Raw genomic sequence first — 27,770 nt, forward strand, 5'->3', positions numbered from 1 at the left:
TGTGTGGCAACGGTTTCGGACTCCGGTCCATCGGTACTCAGGGAATGGTGCTTGACGCATGTGCCGATGGCTGGCGTGGGTGACGGTTGCCAGCCATGTGGTGATTCGGAATGACAGGTGTTGGTGATTTGCTGGGAGAGTTCGGATGTTAGGATGGACCTGGGCAGCCACGTGCCTCCGCCTTGCTGATGTTGAGTGTCCATGGCGGCTTAACACGTAGAGTGTGTTGATCCCCTCTTGCCTGGCTTGGGGGCCACTGCCGACTTCATCTTGAGGCGGTGTGAGGACGGACACTCAGGGCAGATCTTCACCCATGGCATCTGCGGACAGGAGCAGGGATGCCACTTGACTTGGGCCGCCGACGCTTGGGGAGTGGCCGTTCACCTGAAGACGTGTTGTGGAGAGACGCGGTTTGCGACTGCTGCGGCTTACGTTCGGTTCTCCTGTGAGGCTGTGTCCAGGGACGGTGGTCCACCTTGGTGGCTGTCAGATGTGTCAGGGTGAGCTCTTGGCTTGCTGTGAGTCCCCGGTCTTCTCCTTTTTCCGGTCTATTCAGTCTACCTGTGTCTTCCGGTTTTTCAGGGTGACAGGGCTGTCACTCTTCTTTCTTCGAGGGTGTTGCGCTTGGACCTCGAGGCGGCGCCGTCATGGCGCTGGCTTCTGCCTTCGCTTCGGCGCGCTCCTTGCTTGCTGGGCGACGTGACGTCCAGTCGCGTGTCGCTGGCGTTGGAGCGCCTGTTGCTGTGGCGGCCGCCACGTGGAGTGTGCGACTCCTTCCTTGCCTGTCGTGGGTCACCGCCGACTCCATCTTGAGGCTGTGTTGAGGAGGACACTGTGTCACGGACACTGTGTCGCTTTCGGGCCGCTGCGGGTGCGACTCCTTTCTTGCCTGTCGTGGGTCACTGCCGACTCCATCTTGAGGCAGTGTTGAGGAGGACCCTGTGTTGCTTTTCTGCCCTCTGCGGGGCTTCGCTGGTGCAGTGGGGACATGGTCGCTCTCTGTGCTGCGCTCAGCTGTGTTTCGTTGCGGAGATGCTTCTATCTCCCGGGCGCCTGCCCGTGTTGTCGGATTCACTGGTGTGGTCTTCTGTGCGCTTCGGACCACGTGCGCTCTGTCTTCGCCTTGGGCGCTCCCTTCTGGCACTGGTGTGCCTGTGGTGTGGTTGGCGTTATGCCTGTTCACCAGAAGGGACGGGTGATGTGACCTCTTCCCCGGCGATGGCATTGGGCAGCCACGTGTGGTGCGTGCTCTGCACCAGTCTGTCTTGCACTATTGCTGGGGGCAGCTTCCCTTGAGACGTCGCTGTCTTGGCAGGTCGTCCATTCTTGTTGGTGGTGGCTGTCCATGTATAACTCTGAACTTCTTGCGGCTCTTTGCAGGGCTTGACAGTCTCTCCCTGTACTTGCAGAAGTGTCAGGCAGCGCTCTTGCTTCTCTGCTGCTGGTTTGCGCTGGTGCAGCTGGGGGCACCTTGGGGGCTCTTGAGTGTGGCAGCTACCTGGAGACTTCGCTGTCTTCGAGGACGTCCTGGCTGTTCTCACTTGCAGGGTGCAGATGGCCCCTTCATGGGCATTCTTCTGTGAGGGCCCGTCTTGCTGTGTCTAGTGCAGTCCGTCTCAGCACCTAGGCGTGAGCAGGTGGTTTTCCTGGTGGTAGCGGTGCGCACTCGGGGGCCCGTTGACTGCAGTAGCCAGCTGGTTGGCAGGATAATGCGCTGTGTTCGCCTGCTGCTGATCTGTGGGGTGTAATGCAGCCACCCTTTTACTGGTCTGCCCTTCTCACCTGCTGGTGTCGGTCGCGGTGGGAAGTCAATGTGCATCACGTGGCTTCTTATGGGGTTCTTGATTTCTTCCCCTTTTTCCAGTCGTAGCTGAATGGGCAGTAGCGTAAGGGACGCGGTCCTTACGTAGCCGGCCTCGCTTGTTGCCGCTTGTTGCTGTGCTTTGCTAAGGTGGCAGACAGTGTTCAGTTCTGACGTTTACAGAGTTCAGTGATTTAGAACGGGCGATGCACTCTTCCACGCATCCTTTGTCATGCCACGTCATGCTGGCGCCTGCGTTTCTGGTTGACTCACTCTTGCCATGAGTGACTGTCTTTAGCTTCAGTGTGGGAGCTGAAAAGTGCTTGGGTGTTCCCGTTTGTGCTGGGGTAGAGTTGGCTGCCCCCAATGTTTGGTTTCAGTTTCTCTTGGGCATGTGAGTGTTTCACGTCAGCTGTTCCTGCACTGTCCGCAGGTTTGTACTGGGGGCTGTCTTTCCTCATTGGGGAAGTGCTTGTGCCAGTGCTGTTTTGGCGAGGTGCCTTGACTCAACCACTAGGTGGCGCTGTGCTCTATTAGGGGGTAGCTTGCCGGTGTCCTTCACTCCTCGTTAAAAAGGAACCGATGCACTGTTGTCCCTGGCAGCCAGGTGGCGCTGCAGGTGCTCTGGCTAGCTCTCGCATGACTGAGCGTGGGGGCCGGAGCTGGTCTTGCCAGTGTGGCTGGAAGAAAACGTTTCATTTCTTCTGGGCATTTTGCTGTTGTGCTGTGATGTTATGGGCAGCCAGTAGGGGCGCTGCAGCCACTTCGTGCGTGCTGCGAGGACGGCCTGCAGTGGGGGGGGGCCGCGAGCCAGAGGGCTTCCCGTCTCCTGCAAGGCTGCGGTACCGTGCTGTGCTGGATCACTGCAACGGGGAGAGTGTAGAGGTGGGTGTAGACTGGCGCGCTGTCCTCATTTGCTCATCTCGCTCCGGATTCAAGGAGCGACCTTTGCCACGACTCTCTCGAGTGCCTACAGCACCTTCCTTTGACCGCCATGAGGGTGAGTCAGTTGAGCGTGTGGGCAGTGCGGTGTGGCTCCATGGTTGCCGCCAGAATTCATTAGCTGGGCAGGTCAAATAGCCAGTATCCCCGTAGCGCTGCACTTTCAGAAGTGTGATCGCGCGCTCAATGCCGGCCTCAGTGCTCTGCTGGGAACTTTCGTATTCCTTTCACAGCGATGGGGGTGACCCGTCAGGCAGCATCGGGCCGGGGTTGCCGGTGTGGGGTGCTGGTGCTGGCACGAGTTATTTGCGCTTTGCCCGCTTCGTGGTGACCGTAGCCTCCTCGCTCGCACCGGTATCTTTTGTCCGACTCTGACTAGTGTTGGAGCGGGGGCACACGCATACAGGTGGCTGCTGGTGGATTTCTTAGGGAGGGTCGCGGCTGTGGTGAGCCTGAGCAGGGGGTCTCTGCCTCACCTCGAGGGGCACTGGGACACTTCCTTTTGTTTTCTTGTGCCGGACTGGCGGGCGGGGCAGCCTCTGGACGCCTCGGGGCTGTGGGCTGTAAAGGTCGGACGCTCGGCTGCCTCCGGCACGGCGCCAGTGGCGCTTCCTCCCTGGTCCTCTCACCGGTTACTCACAGTTGGGCTGCCTGGTGCCAGGGCTGCTGCGACGGCAGTATGTCGGCGACTGCGGTATGTAAGCCGCCCAACCGGCCACTCTGATTTGTAGGGTCTAGGAGGCGGCGGTATTGCCTTACCGGCTCATTCTTGCCTCTTGAGGGACGATGCTGCGTCAAGCAGCAGGCACGCGGGCCAGACCCGCCTCGTCGCCAATGTGGTGTTGGGCCTCAGGCCCACAGATGACGGCGATGCATGACACAGACACAGGACAGTGAGGTTCAGTAACTGGCCACGAGCACGTGCACCCGGGCCTTTTTATTATCGGGGCCACGTCACTCGTGACACCCGTGATGGATGGGTGTCTGGTGCAGTGTGTCCAGCCCTCGAGGGAGTGGCTGGGGTTACAACTTTCTGTGAGACACTAGAGCGTGTCTCGCAGGACACTACAGGGGGGACGAGACCTCTGGTGATGCGGGGGAGCTAGGTAAGTTGCTTCGCGAAGGCCCGGTGGTCTGGTCCCAGGTACCTGTTAAATTCTCCGTGGGCTGGCCACATGTCCACTCACCAAACCCGTGGGGCTCGCCACGATGGTAGCACCATTCTGTGGGGCTTGTTACTCTCATGCAACAGCACAGCGTGCGGGCCTTCAGAGCAGCCTCACTTCAGTTCACTTGAGTGCCCCCGCTGGGGCAGTCCGGACTGCGTCTACAGGGTACTTCTGGTCGGCTCTTCGCTCCAAGTGTCCCAGGGGCGGCGCCGGAAGATCACCGAATAGGCTACAGCACAGCCTCCGGGTTAAAGACTGGCCATTTCCGCAGGCCACAGGTACCCAGTCTGGAACAATCCGAACACCGGTTTGCGCAGTCCCACATTCATTTCGGGCATCGAGCTTTGATGTGTGGTGGCAGGGACCCTCGTCCTGGCATTCCCAGGCTCAAACACTTTCGGACTGACCCAGCATTCCCTCACAATACGGAGCCGCCGACTTCTGTTTTCCACAGGGTCACTCACTCTATTGCATCAGCTACCTCCGGGCCATGCAAGTGCACACCTTATGATCACGGGAGGGAGGATCTGCCATTTGCCGTCAGGACCATAGGTACAGGGGTTTGAGTCATGTTATGTTATGTTACATGATTTGTAAACCGCATGGATGTCCCGGCAAAGGGACGTCACAGCGCTCAATGCTGGAGGTGAGTATGCATGAGGAACTGCTAGATCTACGCCTGCAAGAATTTTGTGTATAATGCAGAGCGTTTTGAACTGGATTCTTTGCTCCACGGGCAGCCAATGAAGGCGACGCAACAGGCCTGAGACAGAACTATATCTAGGCAGAGTAAACAATGTTCAGGCTGCTGCGTTCATGGTGCGCTGTAGCCTGTTGATAACGGACTTATTGGATCCCAGCAGCAGACTATTGCAGTAATCCAGTCTGCCCAAAACCATAGCTTGAACAACCAATTGACGGGTGTGGGGGTCAAACAAACCCAGTATGGGTTTGAGGCCACACAGTAGGCCAAAGCAGGTCAGGAGAGGGCATTGTTGAACCGAACACCAAAGTTTTTTACGACGGTTTGAGGCACCGAAGGGGTACCCAGCATCGGCAGCCAGCACATGTCTCCCCAGAAATGGGAGTCTCTACCTAATAGGTGGATGGGTTAAGCTGGAGGCGGTTCATTTCCATCCAGGCAGCTATGGTAGATAGATCATCCTGAAATTTGGCGGCGTCCTGGCTAGGATCGCTAGGTAAAGATAGTATCAACTGCGTGTCATACGCATACGACACCAGGAGAAATATTGCAGGTGTTGGCCAGCACAGCAAGTGGTCGAATACAGACAATTAACAGGGTCGGACTCAATGCCGACCCCAGAGGAACACCGCAATGTAGTGAGTGTATCTGAGAGTGAAAGGGAGGGGCAATAACCTGAAAGGACCCGTCAGACAGAAAGGAAGTGAACCAGGCAAAGGCGCTACCAGTGATACCGATCTCCTGCAACCGACAGAGCAGGATGTTATGCGAGACCATATCAAAGGCGACACTAAGGTCCAACAGAATGAGGGCCGCCATGCTGCCCTCATCCAAGGAAGCTCTGTGTTGCTCTGTAACTGTCAGTAAGGCTGACTCAGTGCTGTGTCTGGACTGAAATCCATTTTGCGAAGATTCCAATATTGAATGGGATTCCAGCTATTGCGTTAGTATGGTATTTATATGTGATTTAGTTATTTTAGCCAGGAATGGAAGCAAAGAGATCGGGTGATAGTTCTCTGGCCTTGATGCATCTAATGACGGCTTATTTAGTAGAGGGATGCCCTTCGCATGTTTCCAGGCTTGCGGCAACTCTGCTGTCCTTAAGCATAGGTTAATAAGTTCCAGGAAGCGGGGGGGCAGGCATTCCTGGAATTTGACAAAATGTTCCGGTTTGAGGGGATCATCAGGAGACCCTGACTTTATTTTAACAAGCAAGGCCTGAAGGCCTTCAGCTGTAATGCAACACTGGATCCCGATCAGAGCACACACCCCTTGTCTGGGATGCTTCTTACTTGGGGGATCAGGCATATGGGGCATTGGGGTACCAATGCAATAAGAAGGCTAGGCTCTGGTCCGGGAGCTTCTCTTTCATGCGACCGCCATCTTGGGCGGTTGGCCAAGGCCTACCTCTCCCATAGGATATTTTTGGGTTATCTTATTACATTTAGTAAGTGATAACCTTTGTTTGGAAACAGGTAGAAATGTCATGATTGGTGTCTGAAGAATTGTAATTTAAAATCATCTTTGATGGCAAAGTCAGACTTTTCTCAGGATGAAAGAAAACGAAACATGACTTTAATTTTAGCAGCAAAGCACAGAGTTTATTTACTCGATCGAGGGGAAAGCATAGACACCTCTGCTCAGCTGTGACCTAAAACTTCCTGTGGTACATGAGCAAGCAGTGAAATATATACTGTTTCAAATGTGAATACGTCATATGCATGATTATTGGTTGAAACTTCCAGCAAGAGTCACTATTAACAAAAGGCAATACTATTCTACAAAAATAACTAGTCATGTGATCATAAAAGTCTGCACCTGGGGTTTGATACATTTCTAAGCTAACTTGGTGTCCTTGGCCTGTCTGGTTCTGAAGTGTAAGACACAACTCCTACATGACTAGGGTTCTATGAAGGCTAACATCCTGGCTACCTTGCACGTCTACTCTACTCTTATCAACATATTTTATTAAACATGTGTTCCCTACAAAGCGGGCTGTGGCCTACACGGCTATGATGGCTGCCTAAATATATTTTTCTAGTCTGTGAAAACATGCATTTGCTTTTCACCTTCAAATCTTAACCCTATTGGTGCTGCTTTTCATTCTGATTTTGTAGCAAGGCTAGGCCTATATTGATCTTTCACTACATACATTTATACACGTTTTTCAGCTGAGGTTTGCATTGAAACATACACACTTTCTCCATTACCTACATTTCTCCGCCCTTTATTAGAGTTTTAAACTACTTCCTCACCTTCCTTTGACATCATTAAAGTGTACACATTCTTCTCGACATCCTACATTTTATTGACCACTCTCTTAGTGAATATTCCTCCTTTCTTCTGACTAACCCTCTTGCAACATCCTATCACTACCTGGAGGAAACAGAAGAACAACAGCAAGATCAATGGGCAACAAGGCCTTAAATTGTACTGACATCCAGGAAAGTACCCAAGTAAACCTCTCCGTGTACCATTCACTGGGGGCACCCCCTTCATCCACCTTCTTCTTTTGTAAGGTATGCAGAGTTTGTATGACCTCTGTCAGAGTTCCATTCTCATCATCATTAGAAGGTATATATGTGCAGCAGTATGGATTGTGGCACAGACTCCTCCTTCCAAAGCCATCATCAAGTCGAGAACATAGCAGTGCTGCATAAGCATCACTCTCGCCGCCTGCAACTCTTCCTTTTTTTTTTTTAAATTTTGTTTATTCAGGTTAGCAAATCAATGAAATTACAGTTGCGTACTTTCACGGCGTCATCAAACACATGTGGTCTCAAACCCAATTTAACACTGTAAAATACCATGTACACAAATATCCGTTTTCTTTTACACCCAAATTCACTCTTAGATAAACAGAAACAAAACAAACGATGGTACGAACGGAAAGCAGCATAGGATAAACCAATTTGATTTCTCTAGCAATAGAGGGTCAACACTTACAAAGGAGATATCCCAGAGTTAGTATGTGGACACGGCAGCAAAGAGAAGAATACACATATAGAATGGACTGCAGTAACTTACGTGAAGCGCAGGACTACGCACAGTTGAATCCGGAAATGTGGAAGTGCACCGGGCTCAGCGGCACAAGCAACCGCAACCCCCCGCCCAACAGCGTCAGCCCATGTCATCAGAGACCCCTCCAGACCCCGATTGTGTGGACTTAGGGGAGCTCGCTCTTTCTCGCGACCACTGCAGGAATGGCTCCCAGATATCCCTGGGCCGGGAGGCAGCTGGCATCAAGTCCCAATAACGCTCGAGTTGTGTGTTACCATACGTGACATCCTTCACCCACTCGGAGAACTTAGGCAGCGATCTGCGACCCCAGCGCACCGCCACCTGTCTCTTAGCATAAAGGAGCAATAGTGCATGTAAGTTCCTATTCTTCGGTGCAGTATCTTGAACGTACCCCAATAACCCGCGGTGTGGAGTTGGCGTATCGGTTCTGAGTAAAATTTGGTTGATAGCCACAAAAATGTTGGACCAGTACTCCTCGAGCCTCGGGCAGCTCCATGCAACATGCAGAAAAGAGGCATTTTCGGATCCGCATTTCCAGCACGTATCGTCTTCCCTAAGACCCATGCGGTGCAACGACTTTGGTGTACGATAGTATCTGTGTAAAAACTTGAAATGCACCAGGCGCAGCCTGTAATTAGGCGATAGTTCCGTTAGCTGTCTGCAGCAGAAGGCCCACTGCTCTTCCGACAAGGGATCTTCCAATTCCGCATTCCATGCGTGCATGGAAGGAGGTACTACAACGGGGGATTGTTCCTGCATACAGTTATATAGCCGGGACACAAGTTTTTTGGGAGATGCCCTCGAGAGCAAGTTTTGTAGCACAAGGAGCTGTGGAGGTTCCTCTGGAAACTGAGGCCACAGTGCTTTACAGGATTCTTTGAGCTTATAGTAAGTGAAGAGGTCGGAAAAGGACTCTGGTGGGTCTGTCCCTCCAGAACCGGGCTCCCTGAAGGTGCCCTTGGGGTAGATGTCGGCGAAAGTGTGCAGGGGCTTCCCCTTAATAGTGATGTCACCCCCGCTGTCCTGTAGGCAGGGCATCATTGGATTGCCTCGCAGGGGAATGGCCGGCACATAGAGAAGTGGGAGCTTCGCCCTCTTCTGCAGTTCCCGCCATGTCCATCGGAGCATTGCCACTGTGTCCACATCTTTTGATGGACGAGGCGCCCTCCTGTACAACGCCACACTCAGCGGTAATGGAGCCGCGGCAGCCAGTTCTACCGCAACATGCGGTTGACAAGGGGTGGGAAAAGCCCAAAAGTGTAGAAATTGTGCTTGCGCAAATAGTGAGTATAGTTGCATATCTGGGGCCCCCAGTCCACCCTGCCTCAACGGGAGTGTAAGCAGCGCCCAAGACACCCTCGCCTGACCACCAGCCCAGACCAGCGTCAACAACAGTGCTCGCACCCGGGCGTGAAAATGCACAGTTATAGGTATTGGTAGGTTTACAAATAGATATAAAAATTTGGGAAGAACCACCATTTTTGCAAGGGCTATTCTAGCGACCAGAGACAGGGGGAGCCTGTTCCACAGTTCTATCTTCCCTTCCATCCAGTCCACCACCCTGCCAAGATTCAGATACCAGAGATCGTTTAAGTTGTTGCTGATCCAGACCCCCAAGTATTTGACGGCGTCAGCTTCCCAGCGCAGGGGGTAATCAGACAGCACCTCCGATGTGGTATCTGTCAAAGGGAAAGCGACAGACTTGGACCAGTTGATGGATACCCCTGCAAGACCTTCGAAACGGACAAACTCCCTCAACAATGGGTTTAAGTTCTCGGCGGGGTTGGTGACATACAGCGTGACATCATCCGCATATAGGGAAATCAGCAAGCTGCGGGAGCTGAATCCGATGCCCCTTGCCGTGTGATGTTGTCTGACCCTGGCCGCAAGAGGCTCCATGGCAATGGCAAAGAGTAGCGGGGATAGGGGGCAGCCCTGCCTAGTCCCGCGGGAGATAGCAAATGGCTGGAAAATCAGACCGTTCACACACACTCGCGCCCTGGGCGCATCGTATAGTAGGTTAATCGAGTTGATGAAGAGGGGGCTAAAACCCATCCTACCGAGGATCCTAAAAAGGTATGGCCATTCCAGCGAGTCAAACGCCTTCGTAGCGTCTAGAAAAATGACCGCCGCCTGTATGGAAGGATGTAGATAGTGTAATATTGAATATATCGTTCTAAGGTTGTGCGACGTAGCTCGGCCAGGGATAAACCCAGATTGATCAGGCAGTGCCACCATGGGGAGCAGGGGCTGCAGTCGGTCCGCGATGATTTTAGCGTAGATTTTAACATCGACGTTAATTAGTGATAAGGGACGGTACGAGTCCAACACCTGGCCATCCTTGTCCGGCTTCAGCAGCGTTATTATTAATGCTTCGCGCATCGAGTCGGGCAGGGAGCCCGACTCCAGGGCCTCGGCAAAGACAGAGTGAAGTCTGGGGGCCAGTTCTTCAACATAGGCCTTATAAAAGGCCGTCGTCAGACCATCCGGACCCGGGGCCTTGTTTGCGGGCATACTCATTATCACCTGCGCTATGTCCTTGGCGGTAAATGGGGCATCCATATACCGGCGATGGAAGTCGTTAAACCATACTATGGCTATGGAGTCCAGGAAACCATCTAGGGAGTCCGGAGCTGTAGCCTGTCTTGAGGTGTATAGGGACGAGTAAAACTCTGAAAATGTGCTAAGATCCGCTTCCTGTCCGACAATGAGTGTCCCCTCTCTGCTCCTAATGGAGTGGATATAGTTTGATTGTGCGCGGGGCGATAGGAGCCTCGCTAGGGTTCTACTCGGTCTGTCCCCCTCCCCGTATGTACGTGCCCTTGCGTGCTTACCCAGGAATGCCACCTCGCGCCGTGCCTCTTCGTTGAATGTCAGCAGTTTGGCCTTCATCCGTACCGCCAATTCGGGTTAAGGATCATTGCAGAAGTTCACATCTAACTCTTGTAGCTCCCTCTCCAATTTGCCGAGGGTCTGGCGGATTGCTTTTAGGACACCCGCCTGTCTCGAGATGCACTGGCCACGGATCACCACCTTAAACGCGTCCCACAGGACAGCCTCGGTGGACACTGACCCCGCGTTGTCTGCAAAATATTTCTCAATGTCTGCCCTGAGCTCTTCAGTGAAGGCGGAATCGGTAAGCGCATGAGGGGGTAACCACCAGGAGAAAGCGCGTGGGGGGGCATCTGGCACTGTTATCTACAATAAGCAGGGGGCGTGATCTGAGAGTGACCTAGCCTGAATGTCCACCCCCACCACCCAGGAAGCCACATCTGGCGTCACCAGCCAGTAGTCCAGGCGAGACCATGCTGCATGTTGACTAGTTATGCATTTCCCCACAGTGACATTTGGGTGCCTGGATCTCCACACATCCGACAACAATCCCTCCTCCATAATGTCTAAGAGACCCTGACGGGCCCTAGTGTGCGTGGGCCCCCCAGCGCCTCTACGATCCAACACATCATTGAGCACCATATTGAAGTCTCCACCCAGGATAATTGTCGAACATTCTAGTAGCGTGATCTGGGCCCATACAGCTCTGAAGAATTCTGGGTTATCTACATTAGGGCCGTATACGGCCACCAGTACCAGTGGTCTCCCCTGGAGTGTGCCATGTGTTATAACGTATCTACCCTCTTTGTCCAATATAGTGCGGTGTTCTGCCCAGTCCAGCCCACTGTGAATGAGGATCGCTACCCCTCTGGAGTAGTTAGAGTAAATGGCGGAGTATACCCGTGCCCACCGTGAATGTTTCAGTCTAGGTGATGGAACAGAGTGAAGATGCGTCTCCTGGAGGAAGCGTATGTCTACCTTATGTCTGGAGAGGAACCCATGCATTAATCTGGCCTTTTTGTAGTCCCCGAGCCCTCTAATGTTCCATGTCAATATCCTAGCGCCCGTCATCTCGCCTCCCGCTTCGCGCAGTATGTACAGTGCTGCCGTACATCATAGTGTCCACCACCTGGGATGTGCACCCTGTGCAAGGATAAGGCGTACCCCTGACTCGTTGTAAGAAACCATTTCCATCGTACCAGTACATGAGTAACTTGAAACTTCTCAACTCCCCCCCCCCCACCCCCCTCCCGCACCAACCCCCCAATCAGGTTGTGGCAGAACCCCTCCAAATACACGCCTGGCTTGTTGGCACCCTAAACACAAAAACAGTGGGAGACACCCCATGGGGGCGTGGTGCTCCTAGCGTACACCCCCGTTTGCACAGGGTGGCTGCACTATAAACGTCCATTCACAGCATCAGCGTAGGTCATTACACCCAGTTCACGACCCGCACCCCGGCAGAGCCTCACGCTTTTAACTTGTTCCAGCAACAGATCACCAAGAGCAGCAGCTCCAGCTTTGCGCCCCCCAAAATCAAAAACAGGCCTTATGGGCAACCGTGGGTCGAAGGGAGTCTCAGGTTGACCATCCGAGGGATACAGCCTATGGGTATATTGCACTCCACTCATTTACAATGTGGTCAGTCATTGTCACTCAGATGGCCGTCTCCTTCCTCTACTCTTGGCGACTTCCTTCTAGCCCCAGCACCCCCAATATGTTTTGCAAACTTCAGTGCCGCTTTGGCGTCTGTGAAATGATGTGTGGTGCCTTCATGCGACACCCTCAATTTTGCAGGATAGAGCAGTGAGTATTGAACGCCTGCTTGAATTAACAGTTTTTTGGCAGGCAAGAATTCTTTCCGGGCGGCCTGCACCAGGGGCGTAAAATCGGGGTAGAAGGAGATGCTGTTGCCCCTGTGTGTTATCTTTCCTTTCTCTCGGGCTAGGCGCAGGATAAGGTCTCTGTCCTGGAAATTCAGAATCTTAACAAGGATGGGGCGTGGCGCCGCTCCCACCGGTGGCTTCTTCCCAAGCGACCGTGAAGACCTGTGAGAGCGCTGGGTCGAAGAGTTCATGAAGCAGGTCGGACACATACACCTCCATTCTGCCAGTGTTCGTTGTCTCCGGAATGCCTGTTATGCGGATGTTGGACCGGCGAGAGCGGGCCTCCAAATCATCTGTCTTAGCCCGGAGGAACTCCAGCTCCTTCTCAACAGCGGTAAGAGCTCTTTTGGTGTCGTGTTGGAACTCACAGCACTCAGTGTGCCTGTTCTCCAGGCCGTCCAGTCTGGTTTCGTGAGTGTCCACCTGCTTTTTAACCGATTCCAGTTGTGAGGACATGGCGTCCAGCTTGGTATCAATGCTCTTGAGGCTCGATCGGACCTCCAGCATCAGAGCCTTGAAGTCCACATCAGAGTCAGTGCCTTGCGAGGAGGACTCCACCGACTCCAGGTCCGCCGCGTGCTGTTTGGCCTGGCGTTTGTGATCGAATGTGAGTTTGGGCTGCTTGGCATCGTTTTTCCCTCCCATCGCAGCGCCTCAGGTGTGCCCACTGGCCGGATTATACTTTAGGTCCAGCTGTGTACCAATGCTCAAGTGTCGCCTATCTCGGTAGCACTAGGCCCCTCAATGGGATGTGTGGCAGCGGTAGGTCGCCCCCTTTCTCAGCCACCAGGCCCGGCCAAGAAAGTGCAGATGACTCAGCACCCAGTGCCACAGGCTCGACTCCGTGCGCCACGGCAGGTCAGTCACGTCCGCGCCGCTGCAGGATCAGTTGGCAGTGTGCGGAATCGCAGCGCCGTCCTCGGAGCACCCGCACACAGGCGCCCCTCGAGGTCCGTGTCCCAGCTCCGCTGCTCCCTGGTCTTATATCTCGCTTCTGCGTCCGCGACTTCGATCAGCCCGCAGTTAATGTATATGCCTGTCGCGGCTCCCGCATTCAGTAGAATGATGCTGCGCCGCACAGCACACGCGCTACAGGGCGAAGGCGCCGTTCTCAGGAGGGAATCAGGGGCACCTCCGTGTCGTCTCGCCTTTGTTAGGCGTTCTCAAGGCATCGCTCCCAGCCAATGTTCCGTGGGTATCAGAGACACGCGTCTGGCATGGCGGGTGCACCAGTGATGTCGCAAACGATAGGGCAGACGGAGCACAGCCAGCAGAGATCCACAGCACGCCCAGCCCCGGCCTCCAACAGCAGCGCGCCACAGAGGGGACTCGATCTCACCCACAACGGGGCGGGGAGGGGCACCGCGCGGTCCCCCCCGCACGGGCGCCGTTCTCCACGGCCAGTCGCTATGCAAGGGGGGAATGTCGCACCCGCGCCCTCCGCTCCCACCGTCAGGCCGCAGATCTCGGGAAGGCACCCGCCTACCTCAACCGTCTGTCCGGGTCCACGGCAGCGTCGTGCAGGCTTTCCCCGCTATGTGTGCGCCTCTCCCCGGGGCCGTCCCTAGGCCCGGTAGGGTAGGCCGCTTCCGCAGGTAGCCGCCGTCCAATCTCCGAGCTCCCCTTCAAAATGGCGGCCGCGCCTGCAGGGCTCACCCAGACCAGGCACGTCGGAGACCTCCGAGGACCGCGCTCGCGCTGGATGGGTGAATCTCCCTAGTGGCCTGCCAGTGCCGGTCCGGGGTGCACCGCACACGCAGCTCGGCTGGTGAGTCGCGTCCCGGCGCCCGCCTTCAGGCCTCGCCTCCCGCGGGCCACAGTAGCCGCACACTACCGCCTCGGGCTCCAAGGCGTCGGGCCGTCGACTCCGCGAAGACTCAGCTCGGGTGTCCAGGCGCACAGTTCAGCTCCCTCATGTCTGGCAGCATCCAGAATCCGCTCGATGAGGCACCGGGGCTTCCGCCACCAGCTGGTGTGCAGAACGGAACGCAGTGTGTGTCCGGTACAGGATTATCACAGGATTACTGAGTGCAGCCGGCGGAGCTCCCACAGAGCGGCCATCTCGCTGCCCGGTTGGCCACGCCCCCCTCCTGCAACTCTTCCTTGATAGCATTAAAGCCAGCCTCTGTGGCATTGATAGCCCACATTTGTTCAAAGTGGGTAATTTGCAACCAACACACAGTTGCTTTAGCTTGTATAAATGGGAGGATGCTCCCAAACCATATCTGTGTATCGTTAAAAAGCCTGTATTCTTGTGGCACCTCTTCCCAGGCTGTTGTGCCATAATACTTAGCAGTTCTCTTCCTCCGATGATGAAGTAGCAAAGTCGTTGGACGGCCAACAGGATGTGCATGCAATTGAGAAATGTCTACCCCTGGAATCACCACGGACAGTGTGTGCACAATTGCCAGGGAGCAAATACCTTGCCATCCTGAAGGGAGTCATGTATACAGCCACTCACCACAGATCCAGTAGTAGTCCATTAGGCTGGAGGTGCCGCACTGTAAGCTCGAATTAAAGCCGGTGAGATTGCAGTTGACATTCCAGACCAACAGGACTGATCCATTTCCTCTGAAACACAAAGAAAAAAGAATGATTTTTCTATCTGCTCGAATGGTTGTAGGAGTTTCTACCAAGGTTAATCTAGAGATGTTCTCATCCCACACTCCCTGACAATTTTGACCTGTACTATTATCAATTTGGTTTCCCTGACATAGAGAGAGCGCCCTACATCCAAATGTAGCACCGTGGTGCCATTGTCCCTGAACATATACTGATCCATTTCCCTGAAATAAGGTGTTCCTTGACAGTCATGGGGTAAGGGTGTAACAGAATAATTTTTGCATGAAAGCGTAGGCCTAGATACTCCTAAAAATCCCTGTTTTAATATTTTAGCTCTCCAATTCTGATCCTTGTGCTTCATAATTCCTGTCTTTCTCATCTCATCTAGCTTCACTAATATATTTTTATGATCTGTTATCACATCCATTACATCTACTACCTCTTCTTCATAAGGTGTAGGGTTACTAAGTATGCTGCCTGTCTAATCCACAGTGGTTGCATCTGTGATTGCGTTCTACAAAGAAAAAGGTGTAACAAACACATAGTAACATTTGGGTGTACCTCTCTAAGGGCCTCATGTAGGTGGCATACACTTTACCGATTCTAAAATACCGAATCATACCGATTCGGTATTTAAGAATCGGTAAAGTGTATGTAGGTAAAAATTCGGTAAATGTTACCGAATCGGAGTGAGTCGGTAATTACCGTATCGGTATTTACCGATTCGGTAATGAGGCATACCTTCCCATTGATGGGAAGGTATGCCTCATTACCGAATCGGTAAATACCGATTCGGTAATGGGGGAGCACATGCAAGGGTGGCAGGGTGTCACATTGACACCCTGTTGCACCCCTGATTCGGCCATGTGTGCACATGTGGCACACATACATGCCCTAAGGGCGTGTATGTCTGCCACATTGCACACTTCTAAGCGCTATTAAATGCTTTTACACATCCATACTTTATTTACCAACAACTATTAGTTGGTGGTAAATACCGACTCCAAACAACACCCACACACTCCCCCTACATCTCATTTCTGTATTCGGAATTTACCGAATCGGTAAAATTACCGATTCGGTAATTTTACCGATTCGGTAAATTACCGAATACAGAAATGAGCCCCCTACATGTCACAAGCCTAAATACCGGTCGGTAACGGTATAATTACCGAAAATCGGCCGTTACCGACCGGTATTCGGCTACGTACATGAGGCCCTAACTGTGTGTAACCTATCTGAATTAGTAAAATGTGGAATCAAAGAACAGACAAATCAAGAAACATCTGAAGTTTCCGTACCTATTTCTGTCTAACAAGCCTACATGAATACTATGGGATACATTGTTTTGCTATACTTTTTCTAATTTCAAGTATCTAGTACTTTTACATACCCCCATGCATGGGATATAATACAATAGTAGTTCTGCTGCAAACATAATAAGGCATAGGAAGAAGAACAAAATAACAATACAAATAGGGCCATGAGTAGAGTCGACAAAGTACTCCACTTGTGCTTTGAAACCCCTTGGGTTTGCAGGAGTGTCTGTGGTGATGCGGGGTTCAGGCTTCGATTAATCCATGATTTTCAACCAGCTACTTTCAGGGCAGTGGGAGTGCTCAATGTCACCCAGAAGGGTCCGTTGTAACGAGGATCCTTCAATTTCCGGGTGAAGTTACGGATGTACACCTTTTGGCCAACAGGGAGAGGGGGCTAGTTTGCTGGGCTGGGGTGGACTTCTCTGTTCGCAATACCTGTTTAGAGAAGAAGTTAGCAGACTTCAGTAACTCTGACAATTAACCGTTTATTTATTTTCCTAAAACTTCAGCTGTTTTATGGGCATCTATCTTTTGCTTTGTTATTGACAAAGGGGTAGGCATTGGGCCTCCTGTCACTATGTGGTGAGGCGTTAGATGATGATCACTTCCTGGCTGATTTCTAAGGGCATATAAAGCCAGTGGTAAGCAGTACAGCCATTTTGTCTTCAGAGTGGCACACAAATTACTGATTTTGTTCTTGAGGAGGCCATTCAGGCACTCCACAACACCATTACTTTGCGAGTGATAGGCGGATGTCAACTTATGTTTGATTCCCAGTGCGATACAAATGTGTGGAAAGATTGCATTGACGAAATGGGGCTCGTTATCGGAGCGGATACTTTCGGCCATGCCCCATCTCAGTATCACCTCTCTGATCAAAACATTAGCTGCTGCTTTAGCATCATTATGTACACAAGGTCCTGTCTCAATCCATCTCGAAAATGGACAAACAATCACTTTGAGATATCTATAGTTGTTACATCTTTCTATTATATCGGCAAAATCTAAATGCAAATGTTTAAATGGACCTGTTGGACGTGGTATTGTGGAAATAATCACCTTGAAAGTTGGCTTAGGGCTATACTGCTGACATATGGCACACTCTGCAATATACATAGAGATCATTTCAGATAGGTAAGGAATAAACCAATCAGCCTGTAGTGTAGCAAGGAGATCTTCTTTTGAAGTGTGTGCTGGGAAATGTAGTTGCTCCAGAGCTGTGTACAACAAAGCTTGTGGCAGAACTGGCTTGCCTGTAAATAAAATCTGTCGGTGACTGAACACACCCCCTCTATTCCCAAACCTCCCATTCATGTGGAAATGCTTTTTCCTGCAATTCATGCAAATGCAATCTTGCTGTTTCAGTATATGGAAGCGGTAATTCTGTTGCATCTGGTTGCCTGCTTGCCATCTTACCTAATGTATTTTCTTCATATTGATCATAATTTGGGATGCCTCAGCTGCTTCTTTTGCTGCCCATTCTGCCACAGCATTGCCTCTGGAGACAAGATCCTGCTGATTGGTGTGAGACGCACATTTGACTACTGCTACCTTTGCTGTCAGAGTTAAAGCTGTAATTAATTGTGGCAATAGAGCTTTATGCATTACGGAGGAACCATCAGATCTAGAAATCTCCTACTCTCCCATCTGTGAATACTAGAATGTACAGTGGTGGCGACATAGGCTAAATCTGAAAAGATGGCAACCTCTGATCCCTCAGCTAACTGCAATGCTTCAATTATGTCCACTAATTCAGCGGCTTGTGCTGAAAAGTGAGAGGGCAATGGCATCTGACTAATTATTCGTAATGTATCAGATGAACATGTTTGCTCTGCTCTTACAACAGCTGCTCCTCAATGTCTAATCCCCGTTCCTTGATCTTTGAAAGAAGACCCATCGACAAAGAGTAAATTGCTTCCTGGGATGGGGTCTTCACTCACTTTATTTTCTTCGTCTGGCATGTAATTAACACAATCATGTACTTTCTTATTATCAGTACCAGGGTGTGCAAAGAATGTTGCTGGATTAACTGTGTGACAGCAAACTTCTTGTAAATATAGTACTAAACATATTACTTTATATCCTGATACTCTCTGAGTTGTGAGGGTGCTCTTGCTCTTTTGTAAAATAGCAAATACTGCATGCTCTACATAAAGGTGATCCCATCACAATGGTGGTGCTCTTCTGAACTGCAAATGCTGCTGCAGCCAGTGCTTACTCACATGGATAGGGACCTTTCATTACAGGATATAGCAGCCCACTATAGTAGGCAATTGGTTTGTGACCCATGGATGTCTTTTGAGTCAGTACAGCTGTCCTTGTCGGTCCATTACAATGACAGAAGAGGTAGAATGCCGCGGATGACACAACGCCATGGATGCGGATGACACCATGAGCAGGATCAAAGAGGCCCTTGAAAAGGGGCAATGGCATTGGTTTCTGGAAGGAGTCTCTCTGCTCACCAAGGAGGAACAAAACTTCTGACACCAAATCTGGAGAGTGCGACCGTGGGTCCGGACTAATCCTGAGGGGACAGCGAATTGTTGTGCCGATTGACCTACGCCAACAAATGCTCGTGCTGACTCATCAAGGTCATCAAGGCAACGCCAAGACCAAGGTGAGACACCGCCAGACTCAGAAGTCTGGCGGTGTCACCCCTGCACCATCACAGGCGTCGATCCCGCTCCCGCGCCCATTATGACAGAGTAACCGTGTCGCACGCCATGGACAAAGATCAGTGTCGACTTCGGGAGTTTCCCGGAACCGGTGGCACACCATGGTCGTCATGCACTCGTTCTCAAAGTTCCCGGTGGTGGAGTTGGTGCCATCCACGGTGTTCACACATGTCCAACCGGCCCTGGAGAAGATCTTTGCCATGTTCGGACTACCGGAAGAAGTAAAGTCCGACAACGGACATCCGTTCCAAGGCCAATACTTCCACGACTTCCTAGAGCGCTGAGCCATCCAACACCGCTGCAACTCACCCCAGTGGCTTCAAGCCAATGGCGAGGTCGAGAGGTTCATGAGGACCCTCAAACCAGCTCTCCAAATTGGCGTGGATCAGCACCAAGATCCGGAGACCTGTTTCTGTTGGTATATCGGCAGACACCCCACTCGACAACAGGATGTGCCCCGGCCAGGCTTCTGCTGAAATGCTCACCAAGAGACATCATCCCCACAGATCCTGAATGGACGCCGCCAAGCCTGGATATAGAAAAGGCTCAGAAGAAATTAAAGACGACAAATGAGAAAGCGGCAGCAAGCAGAGGAGCCAGAACTCCGGCAGTGCACATAGGGTCCAAGGTGGTCTTCAAAGATCGGCACCCAGGCTGGAAGTTTCACATGCCCTTTGAACCGGAAGTGTGGACAGTCATCTGAGTGGAGGGTACCATGGTCACTGCTCAGTGAGGCCGCCACACTGTGGTGAGAAACTTGTCCTTGTTCAAAGAAGCCTAAGGAACCCTGAATGCCGTCTGGGTGTCCCTAGAGGAGGACGACGAACCGGCGGCCACGACCAATGAAACCACAGTGGACCACAGTGCGAGTCCTGTGCTGGCCTTGGAAATGGAAGCAACCAGTGCCCCAAGGTGAAGCCAAGAAGATTGGCCACTGCACGGAACGTCCGAGAGATCCCCAGAGAACATCGCCGGTGACACCGGTGGAATGCCCTCCAGAAGCCAACAGTACCTGCTCCGACCCAACCCGGCACCCAGCTAAAAGCTGAGAGACTTTGCATGTTAAGGAGCCATGCAAGTTCAGGCTCTTATCAAGGACTTCAGCATAATGGCTCTTTGTTGTAAATTCTACTTTTGTTCTTATGTTCTTTTCCTCTTTTCTTTTCATCTTCCCGTTTATCTCTTATCTAAAGAAAAGGAGGGATTTCGATAGCCATCCGACCGCTACAATACTTTGTAGCCATGCAGCACCCCTCGTGACCGGGCTCGGTCCAAGGGTACAAATAAACGGGCCCCAAGTCACACGTGACCTTCGGCCGACAGAGCACACTGCCTGTACGTTTGTTTCTTGTGCGCGCAGATAAGGCCGTTACGCTTACCTCGCTGTCCGCGCTACACCCCCAGCCATCATCTTCATCTGTTTTGTAAATGGCGGAGGCTGATGTGAATCCAGCAGAAGATGTGAATTTTCCATGGATTTTCATCTGCCATCCCACAGATTGAATTTTTATTTTTGATTTGCCTAGCCCTGTTTAGTGGGAGCTCGATCACCGGGTATCTAAGTTTGAGGGAACGTTGACAGCTTCAGACTCTACCTTTCATTACTTACAGAAACTGGGGACCAAACAATGTACATTGTTCCAAGGTAAAGTTTTGACTGGTAGGACATCCACAGCTTACCTGATCACTTCCTTCACATGTAGACTTTTGGAGGCCATGCATCAAGCCATGCTGCTCCTCTAGTTACTTATATCTGCTTTATTACAATTTCCCCATTCACGGGCCACATATGTAATACACAGCATTATGCCTAAAGTGTCCTGGGACATTTTATATTTGGGTAGATCTGGCTCCCCTTTAGTTCCAAAATTGCTATTTGAAGCGTCAATGTTCCTTGGATGCCTATTACTACAGTTAGCTCAACATGGCCACCGCCCAAAATGTGTGAGTCATGTTGCGGTCCCAGATTGTACGATGGAAGGTGCCCTTTCCACTTTTTCCGTTGGTAGTAACCCAGGACAAATATCCCTTAAACCCACGGAACCTCGGAAATTCATAGAGAGAAATGACAGCGGTTCCTAGGGATTCTTTTGCTAACAACAATCACATAAATGCACTATGTACAACACCTACATTGCTATCTTGAGTCGATCAATTTATTTCGAAAATCTATTAGAAGGTAATATGGAAAAATTGTTGTGAAGAACACGGAACCAGTAATCTCGGGGACCAAAAGTTAGCTAAAAAATATATTATGGTTATATTGATTTCATTTTCATATGTGCAGCTGTCTCAGTGCAATATTGCCTATATTTTGACCCTAGTAGAATAGACCATTGGGTCTCATCAGGACCAGTGTTACCATCTGCCGCAATTCTAGGTAGAAGTGTCTCATTTACTACAGTTGTCACACTGGTTATCAAAGCAATTGCTTGTAAATCATCAGACTGATGAATTATAAAATCTCATGAACACGTGGGCTCTTTTTCTGTGTCTTCACTGACTTTTCAGTCATGCGCATCCTTTTTTTCACCTATCCATCTGGAGCCTTCCTTATGTCTACTTAACCAAGCTTGATCGATTGATGTGTGCATGTTTTGGAATTGTCCTTATATTGCATGTTTTTCTTCTTTTTAATATATTGTAGGGCCGAAACAATAAATAAAATACTATACTAATACTTAACCAAGCTATTCATTTCCTAGCCTTGTTTCTTGCTTGACATGCGCAGTGTCTGTACCGTCCTTATACTCATCTCTAAGACAATGTTGTGCCCTTCAGTCTCATGGATCTTGTATATTTCCTCCTCTGCTTTGAGAATTCCATATACTCTGGTCTTTGTCTTTCTGACCCTCAGCTTTTTCCTTTGAGAGATCCAGGACCTGGATGGCCTGATCTTGTATGCTTATGGTATTTCTATAGGGCAAGCCTAACGTACAAGGTCAAAGACCAGCATAAAGTCAAAGTGTAATAGGAGTAGAAGCAGGATTGTAGACGCTTAATGCATTGTGATGTAGTGTACTTTAAAGAGGCGAGTCTTTTGAGGCCATTGGGTTGGTCCTGATGGCTGGGGCAAGAATAAAGAAGAAAGCCATCGAATCAGGAGCAAGAATTGAAATAAACAAGTAAGACATCTGATCATGAATGAGGGACAAACTAAAGTCATCTCCAGGTATATCCTAAAGCATTGTTTACAGTGCTGTCTGTTGCAAGCCTGCAAAAAGAACGTTCCCTGTAATCGGTCTGCAAGTCACTTCAAGCAGTTAGGGCAATATAAAGCCTTTTGACCTTGAGGAGTAAGTCCCATCCCAGTACCGCTCGTTCGAGGGTACAAAAGAGGTGTGCCCCACCTGACTTAATCGGAAGCTTTCCCTGCAGCGAGTGAAACAGCAAGCGCTTCCCAGGGAGATACTGATTTTGCCAGTGAAGAGGCACAAGCACTCTCAATTACTTTTAAGATCATAACCTGCAATGGAAAGCCAACCTCAGAGTCCTTCATAAGAATTGTAATTACTTTATAGAGTCCGGCGGCTAGTATTTTAACCTTTGTTTGGCAAAGAAATAGGGCAATAACTACCAGCCTCTAGGGGATTTGTCCCTTCTTTAGGGTTAGGAGAGACCATTAATTGTCTTGTTAGAAATGACAATGCACTGGTAGTTTCTGCTTACTTTAACACTGCAAAAACATTGGCACTAGAAGAAATTTGACGGTCTTATTAAGCATAGCACAAAAAGAGGAGTAAGAGGAAATAATACTCACTAATTCTACCTCCCTTAATAATATAACATACCACAAAGGGTATCGTGAGTTATAAGCAACCAGTTATGTAACGTCCACCGCATGCCTAAATAAGAATCCCTCCTATGAGAAAAAATAGCCTTCCCCCATTGTTTGTGGCATGATTCATCACTGTCCCTATCTCGTACTAGCCTTCCCCATTGTTTGTGGCATGCTTCATCATTGGCCCTATCTCGTACTAGCCTTCCCCCATTGTTTGTGGCATGCTTCATCATTGGCCCTATCTCGTACTCGCCTTCCCCCATTGTTTGTGGCATGCTTCATCATTGGCCCTATCTCGTACTATCCTTCACCCATTGTTTGTGGCATGCTTCATCATTGGCCCTATCTCGTACTAGCCTTCCCCCAGTGTTTGTGGCATGCTTCATCACTGGCCCTATCTCGTACTAGCCTTCACCCATTGTTTGTGGCATGCTTCATCACTGGCCCTATCTAGCATTAACTTTGTTATCCCTCAATTCCAAACTTCTCATAATTCTCCTCCTTATCCTCTAGCAACCCCATTCACCTTTCTTCAATGAACTCAGCACTTGGCAACACATTCTCCTCCTGAGTACCCAAGCGTGTATGATCGGCATTTTAATTTCTATTGGAACTTGTCCTGTTGGCGCTTATCCCCTCATCATCCTCCTACAAATCTGAAACCAACCTGTCTGAGTCACCATGAGTTTTCTTCCATATTTCACTCAAACCTACTGCCACTCATTTAACCATTCACACTTTTCCATTACTCAACCTAACTAATTCCCACAAAACTTCACCAACTTCCTCTCATTCATAGAAAAGAGATTGCACTTTAGATGCAAAGCTGTGCTTCTTAATCCGAACCCAATCATCACCCACTTTTATTTTCCTCAGTTTGGATTCTCTCTTTACGTCTAGGTACTTCTTACTCTTGTCATTACTCTACTTCATCTTCTATTGTACCTTTACAATGTATTATTGTTCCACACCTATACGACATAAGCCTCCAGGTATAAACTTAGTTCTAGGATTCCTACCTCGAATTATGACAAATGATGATACTCCCATAGACTCATTATTGGTGACTCTGTAGGCCCAAACCATTTTACCTACATGAGTTATCCAGTCCTCATTACTTGTTATTGTCGATTGTAGCGCACCTTTGATTACACGATTGAAGCTTTCCACCATTTATTTCCCACTGGGATTGTAAAGGGAGGTGGTCTTATGCTTAACTTCGATGCATTCAAAATGCAAATTAGCCTTACTGGAGACAAATTGTACCCCATTGTAACTCAAAATATTGACTGGAATACCTCCGGAAGTGAAAACTTGATCTAGGAATTCCAAAACTGCATTTGTATCTGTCTTTTTTTTTTTTGCAGAGTTTTATATAGCGCGAACTTGACCCGAATCCAAACAGGTTACATAGCACCAGTTATGTTACATGAGGACACACATTCATTTTTTGTTAGGCACAGGGAGATTAAGTGATTTTCCCAGAATCAGAGGATGATTAGCGTCATTACCGAGACTCGAACCCAGTTCCCCAGGTCTGAGGTCGATCGCCCTAGTCGTTAGGCCAACTCCTCTCCTCCTCCGCCTTGTTTACTATTTTCACTGTGGGCCATTGGAAAAATGAATCTATTAAAACAAACACATTCTTCTGAGAACTATCAAAAGGCCCCACAAAGTGGATGGCCCCACACTTCCAAGGATGCTCTGGAATCAAACATTCACACATAGGAGGTCTTAAAGTCTGCAAAAGTTTGGACATTCTGTTACGTATCTTTCCACCGCTACGTCCATACCTGGCCATCAAAACTTATTTTTACAACAGACTTGGTCCTGGTGTACACAGAATGCCCCTCATGTCCCAAACAGATAACTTCACGCAAAGTCTCCAGTGAAATCAACTTCTGTCCTCTCAAGAGTATGCCATTTTCTACAGCCAGATCAGGTCTAACCTCCCAGAGAGGCTTAATGGATTGACTCAATTCATCCTTCCTTGGCCAACCCCCAAACAAATAAGTCTTAACCGACTAACACTTTATCCTTCTCATACCCTATAACTCACTCTTCGCCTTTTACAGTGAGTTTACCACTATCGTGCACCCACGCCACTTGAAATTCCTTCTACTTCTCGTCCTCTGATTCTTCCATGTCATTTGACATCCTAGACAAAAAATCGGCAAATACATTATCTTTGCCAGGAATCTGCATTGGAATCAAAACGTTTTTGTTGATATGCATTTGCAATATTCATTTTTATCAATTGAAAATGTTCCTCACATTGTAAAGACCAATCAAATTTTCTTTTAACTTTGAGTAATTTGTCTCAGGTTGTATGTTTTCTCTGCAAATTTGAGAATCTACTTTGCACAGTATTCCACCATAACAAGCAAGGAGCAAGCAAGAAGGTTAATAAAGCAATTGGGAAAGTGCAGTTATTACATTAACCCTTTCCGTGCTCATGACGGAACCACTCCGTCATGAGCCACGGGTGCGCTGTGCTCATGACGGAGTGGTTCCGTCATGCTGCGGCCGTTGGCGGCCGCTCCGCCCACGTGGCGCTAATTCCCCGCCTGTGCGGGCGATTAGCGCAGTGGGCGGAGACGTGACGGAACCACTCCGTCATGAGCACAGCTCACCCGTGACTCATGACGGAGTGGTTCTGTCACGAGCACAGCGGACCCGCAACTGCCCCCAAACCCCCCCAGCGCCGCGGCGGAATTCCTGCCGCGGCGAAGGGGTTAATAAAGAGATGCCATATAACAACATAGGTAGCTGCTTATTCAGTATAACCAAGGTCATGCCTAAAACTAAAATGCTGTAAAATATGTGTGTGACGTGCAAAAAAGAACGTGTGCGTCACCATATTTCTTTCAAAATCCTCCAGGTTTATCTTTCAAGCCCAAGGCCATTGCAACATGGTCCCCAATACGGGCCGGGGTAAAAGGTTTATGTTTGTAAGGCGGGACCAAGAGATACTATCTCCAGGGATGACTGCTATAGAAAACTGCTCAGACCAAGCAACCATTCAAACAAACCCTCAGGGTCAAAACCACCAAAACACCAGCTTCCAAACCACACAAAGTACATGGTGTATCTTGCTATTCATGCGGGTAACAGCTTCAGCGCCCCACTCAGAGGTGGTACAAAGATAAAATGCAATGCAATATTCTACTTTCCATATTGATGGTTCCTGGGCGCAACATACTGCCTTTCCCTCTTCCCAAAAGGTACGAACAAACAAAAATAAAACAAAAATAATTACACAAATAATGAATACATAAATTAACATTAATTCAGTTTCATCAGTACGATAAAATATGCAGGCCTTTGGTACTCTTCTGGGTCTGGCAGACTGTATATGTATGCTCCACCTCAGAAGGTGTGCACTTTGATGAAGACCCTTATCTGCTGACACAACACACCTTCTTCAAGCACAATACAAACCTCCTCCATGGCCACCAAGTTGTCCACCTACACCTCTTGTCAACCATAGCACATGAGCAACAGTTTATTTATTTTATTTTACTTTGAGAGTTTTATATAGCGCGAACAAGAACCTTGCGGGTATCAGAGCGCTTTACAAGAAAGATGTAGAGAGCAGATACAATATAGTAGAAAAATATATGATTGAGTCTAGTACACAGAAATAGCTAACAATAGATAACCTATACATTACAAGTTTATATACTTAATTTTTAGAAAACATATTGTCCCTGAGAATATAGTTCAAATCATGTTGAGAGAGGTCCAATACAGGGTAGTAGCTAAAAATCCGGGTATAAAAATAGTTCACATAAACTTAGACATTAGGATCACTTTCACTCCTCTTTTGAAAAAGGCAGTAGAGGGGTTCTGTCTCATTTCTGGTGACAAGGCAAATCCTGGGGGCCATTCCTGAGAAGAATCGCAAATCTTTGCGGTTTCAGAAGAAGATTCCTTAAGCTCCTGGTGGATCTGTTACCACACAAGAGTGTCAGTTTTTGTGTTAGATAAATTGGGATATTGTGGTGTAGGGCCTTGTGCGTCATACGTGCGATTTTCAGATGAATTCTCGCTTCGAAGAGTAGCCAGTTGAGAGCTCTAAGGTTGGGAGAGATATGACAGTTTCTTTTGGAGCCTGTGATTAGTCTAGCCGCTGTGTTGATTGTGGCTCTTAGCGGGTCGTCGTTGATCTGGGAAGGCCGCAAATGGTGACACATCCATATTCTACTCTTGGGATTACTAAGGCTTGCACTGCCTGTTTGAAGTCATATGCGGGCACAAAGGGTTTCAGTTTTCTCAAGGTGTTTATTTGAAAATTTGCTCCTTTTGATAGGCACTGATGTGTTTCTGCATGTTAAGGTTTCTGTCCAGCGTTATTACCAGTGATTTCGCTAAAGCAACAATGAGTGTTTGACCTTTGAGTGCTGTTAGATGAGTCACCCAGTTATGAACGATGGTAGAATGGTTGGGGGGAGCGATTAGGAGGAATTTGGTTTTGAGGGTGTTTAGTTTCAAATGGTTTTCAGCCAGCCAGGAGTTTTTTGCAGCGTTGAGTTGAGAGATTTGATGTCCTCAAGTGAATGGATCTTTATGTAGAGTTGAGTATCATCTGCGTACATGTGATAGTGGACCTTAGATGCGCTGAGAAGTTCGGTGAGTGGTTCCATAAAGAGGTTGGAAAGAGTGGGTGAGAGGCATGATCCTTGCGGTACTCCTAGAGTGACTGGGACGGGTTTGGATAAGGAATTATTGACCTTGAATCTTTGTGATCTGTTTTGGAGGAAGGAGGTGAACCAAGTAAGTGAAGAGTCGTATAAACCCATTCTGTGTTTCAGGAGGTCTAGCAAGTTGTCATGTTTGACTGTGTCAAAGGCCGCAGATAGGTCAAGCAAGATTAGTAAACAGGTTTCGTTTTGGTCAAGGATTTTATTATGAGTGTCATGGCTGATTCCGTACTGTGACCTGCTTGGAAGCCAGATTGGTATTGGTTGAGCAGGGTGAAATGGTCATTGTGGTTGCCCAACTGTGCATGATCACATTTTTCTAGGAGTTTGGCCAGAGTGGGGTTGTTGGATATTGGGCGATAGTTGTTTAAATCCG

Source organism: Triturus cristatus, chromosome 3_1 (assembly GCF_964204655.1).
Source record: "Triturus cristatus chromosome 3_1, aTriCri1.1, whole genome shotgun sequence".
Taxonomy (NCBI): Eukaryota; Metazoa; Chordata; class Amphibia; order Caudata; family Salamandridae; genus Triturus; species Triturus cristatus.